The sequence below is a fragment of the Branchiostoma belcheri genome, unplaced genomic scaffold, assembly GCF_001625305.1.
Source record: "Branchiostoma belcheri isolate BF01 breed outbred unplaced genomic scaffold, Haploidv18h27 scaffold916, whole genome shotgun sequence".
In the NCBI taxonomy this organism is placed as follows: Eukaryota; Metazoa; Chordata; class Leptocardii; order Amphioxiformes; family Branchiostomatidae; genus Branchiostoma; species Branchiostoma belcheri.
In genome coordinates this window covers 1-4,314 of record NW_017804594.1, presented here as the reverse complement: position 1 = coordinate 4,314, position 4,314 = coordinate 1, and the positions used below count along the sequence as shown (strand labels likewise).

The following is a 4,314-nucleotide window of genomic DNA, read 5'->3' as shown; positions in this document are numbered from 1 at the left end:
TCAAGTGTTACATTGTATACTGAATTGGCTTTGGGTTGGGCTTATTTAACGACGTAATAAATAAAGATTCAATTTCGTTCATTCAATCTCATCCATATAACCTCTGATTGGTCAAATGTTGTACACAGCCGGTGGTACATTTGCATATCAAACAGGTGGAACAAAATTGTGGATGAAACTATTGTTTCCATCTAAACGGGGGACGAGATTTCTCATTACTTTTTTGTACCAAAGAATAATTATAGGGTTGTCATAAAACATATGTATGTACCAAAGAATGCAACATTGCAAAGTTGCAGGAAAGTGACCCTAACGTCCCTTGCATAGTCTGGGCGATTAAAACGAACCTCATTTTTGGTGTGGCGTAAGCACTTACCTGTAGAAACAAATGGGACAGACCAAAATCAGCTTCGAATTCGTTCGGAACAGTACAAGCTACATGGTGTTGAAGGTAAGACGTGAAGGTTAGTGCAGAGTGTTTTTTTTTCTTATTTTCCCCTCTTGGCAGCGCAAAAAGGCCCCAGCGTTTTATAATACTATCTCGTGCGCTTTCATGTATACATGTAATTCGTGCGTTGACGTTGTATAAGTGAAATTCGTGGATTCCTGAGATCTTGAGGCTCGAAACATGTTGTCAGCTTGCGCTCAAGCTGGGGGGTGGGGGGCGAACTTGGAGACCCGAGCGCTGTATAGTATTAACTCTTGCGCTTTCATGTATACATGTAATCCGTGCGCTAACGTTCGTAATTCTTAATTTCTTAGCGGAGGTCGCGCAAAATACCTTTTTCTTGATTTGTTGTATGACTATGTGTTGAAGACATGTCAGGAATTTTGTGAGTGCTACACAAAATTCCTCGCATTATATTGTCATGGTTAGTCTAGGTTTAGTGGTGTTATTTCATACGGCTTGGGTATTTTGTATTAATTTGTAAGTTGATATTGTGATGATTCTACTGCTGTGGTTTATGCCTGTATGTTGCTTGCAGTGAATCTTTTTCAGAAAGGTTCACATCAATATCTTTTCGTTGCTAAGTCAGTTTACTGGCTTAGCAACGAAAAGGGGCATCTCGCGACGCTGTTATAGTTGTAAAGCGTGCGTGGTATAGATGTAAACGTTGGATAGTTCTAACCCGTGCGTTTTATAAATGTAATTCGCGAGGACCCAAATATCAGTGATGCCCACATGCAGCGCGGCGCGGTTTGACCACAAAAAAAATCTTAACACTGCATCAATTGTGTCGTTTTTTCTGCAACTCACTTGCACACACGTACACAAACACTATTGAATTCATTGTATTCATTGTGCTCTTAGCATGGGAGCCATCTTAGTAAGATCGCTTCCATGCTCTTGGGCTCTTTATGGTAGTATGATAACCCATGTGACACCACTAAAATCCATAGAATTCCAAATACCTAGTATTATAGAATTCTATGGATTATTATTAGCTTAGAGCATTTATCTTAGTTCCTATTGCAGTGTACTAACGATTTTTCTTCCCCATGAAAAAATGGGGGGTCTGTCCCCGCTTGTGTAGTTCTTGTGGGGTTAGGTCCAACTCATGCCTTTTGCTTTTATATTGCCCCATTTAATTGGGAAAGGTGGGTAGTTTGGGTGATACGTGTTAGTATTAGTTTGTGCAACTAATGCATATCCCAATAAAGTATTAAGTTTGTAAATAATGTATATTTAATACCAAATGACCTAGAAAAACGAGTTTAAAATCCATTCTTAGAATGATTAACTAAAACTTTTAAAAGATCGTTAATTTGTTAGGCTCGTACTGAACCCCCTGGGTGTCTTATGGGGTAAGTTTTAGTTAGTTTCCCTATAGCTAGCGCCCCTCCCCTTGACTATATCGTAACTTTCTATTGCCTGTATCTTCGCACACACGCGCACACATGCACTTCAAAACGCTAAAATATACAATATTCTGATGCTTGAGATGTGCAGAAAGTGTCTGAATGTAAGAGGTATGCAAAAGTTCACAAACTATTTTGCATATTTCATCAAAATTTAAAATGTCTGTAAAATATGTGAAGAAATGTTCGATGCTTGAAATGTGTAGTAAGTAAGTAATCTAAATAAAGTGTTCTATATACAATGTTAATTTGGTTGTGTTCTATTCTTCGCATTCACGCACGCACGCACACACACACAAGAAAAAAAAGTAAAAAAATGTGACTGTTATCAAATATATTACATGGATTCTAATGTAATGTTCCTAGTGTATTGTATATGTTCTAGTTTGTCTACCCAGTACAGGGTACGGGCAGCAATGTTTAGAATCGCATCTTATACTTATTGTTAACGTGTTTCTTTTCTTTTTGTCCAACATTACAGTTACAGCGTATACCTGAAGACTGAATTCGAAGTGTCTACAACGCGAAGACGTCTTCTTTATCGCCGAGAAGTTGAAGGAAGCAGCCACCGCAGCTCTGACCAGACTGTATGGAAACTATGAATGCATGAGTGAATGAATGAAGATTATATATAATTATATAAATTAGTGGATGAATATATGTTGCTCCTTGTGTAAAGTACATGCTGTAGTTTGTCTTGTTCAGAATTGGACATAGTTGAATGTTGCCTGAATGTGCATGGGTGAACCAAGGTGATTCTGCACAGCGTATCTAGCATTAATTATAACCTATGCTTTCTTCTTTTTTTTCCTTTCTGACAACACAGTTCCACCAACTGAGAGGATGTAGTTTCGTGACTGGTCGGGGGAAATCTGGTGACCACAGCTCCGATCGTGAAGACCAGCAGAAGCAAGTTGACTGTACAAGTTAGTACTGGGGCTTCTATTAGTAAATTATTGGTTCTTTTGACTCGTGTTATCATTTTGTTCGCGACTTAACAAGTAAGGGATGGGCGCTTGAATAATTCGTAAAATATTAGGTCCTTTATATTCTGGGTGGTACCCTAAAAATCAATCCAGTAACATTAACCATTTTTAATCAGAATTGTTTTGCTCCTTTAATGTCGATATACATTGGGACAGTGTTGTTTCAACTTCTGTATCGGTATAGCCGGTATAACCGCCCTTCGGCGTAACACACCATCTTCGCAGGCAAGGGCTACATTACACCGAACGACTTGTTACACCTAACCCTTGAACATCTAACTCATTGCTTAGAATTAAAGCTATCTAATGATTTTGCTTAATATCTATATAAGTGACTAGAATATTGACTTAGAAAATTTTTTTCCAAGCCCTAAAAACTGCACTGGATGCCTTTATTACGACTCTCAGTGTTCCAGGACCCACTCTCCGACGGCCAGGAGGGAGGGGAAGATTTCCTCGGCCGTGGGCAGGATCTGGTCGGGCGGCAGGAGGAAGGCGTACCGCCCAGTGTCCCGCAGCTCCACGATGTACGAGTACTTGATCCCCGCCTTGTCGTAGGTCCAGTCCTGAGAATCTCCCGACACTTGGTCTATGTGGGTCAAAATAAACAACAGGTTTAGTGTAAATACTGGTTGTGTATTTGTTTGTTTGTTTAGGGTTTGTTATAGTATGCCATACACGGCCAAGGAATGAGTGATTTTGAATTTTGGGACCAAACAAGGTTTATAAATAGTTTAATATTGTTTTTATTGAACGTGTGTGTGTGTTTGTGTGTCTGTATATGTTTGTGTGTTTGTCTGTGTGTATGAATTTGTGTGTGCGTGTGCAGTGCGTGTGTTTGTGTGTGCATGCGTTCGCATATTTGTGTATGCACCAAATATTGACATAAATATTGATATGACTATAGCCTGATAAAGACGTGAAGCAACCTTAACTGAGGTCGAAGATATATTTCGTCGATGAATTCTTTTCAGGATAGACATCCGGGTATTAAGATACGCCCAAAAATATATATTGGTACATGATATTGTTTCAGGATACTTAATTAATTAGGTTTTGACTCTGTAATACTCACACAATGTCTCCATGGCTAAGTGTTGGTTGGTCCCTCCAGTGCTAACACCCCAAATATACCCACGGACATCACCCCCCACAGTCCGCATGCGCCGTGGACCGCCACGCCATCTATGGGGTCATCGACCTGGAAATTAAAGAATTTTGATTTGTTAAGAAAATTTAAGAAATTATATATGTAAGATGCTTCGGTGTATTTCACCAACGTTTATCAAGCACAATACTTGGCCTTCCCTGTCCTTAGTGCTGAAGGGCCTTCTCTGTCCTTAGTGCTGAAGGGCCTTCCCTGTACTTAGTGCTGGAGGGCCTTCCCTGTCCTTAGTGCTGAAGGGCCTTCCCTGTACTTAGTGCTGGAGGGTCTTCCCTGTCCTTAGTGCTGGAGGGCCTTCCCTGT

At 40.0% G+C, this 4,314-nt stretch overlaps 1 long non-coding RNA gene across 2 annotated transcripts; it reads left to right on the top strand.

Annotated features, from left to right (window-relative positions):
* The first annotated feature begins 418 nt into the window (after positions 1-418).
* LOC109488130 lies at positions 419-3,445 on the top strand. 2 transcript variants are annotated; one of them, XR_002141315.1, is made up of 4 exons: positions 419-464; positions 2,342-2,447; positions 2,687-2,786; positions 3,255-3,445. It is a non-coding gene; the product is annotated as an uncharacterized LOC109488130 (long non-coding RNA). The 2 variants fall into 2 exon arrangements; XR_002141314.1 differs by lacking the exon at positions 3,255-3,445 and having other exon boundaries at positions 2,687-2,826.
* Positions 3,446-4,314: the final 869 nt, after the last annotated feature.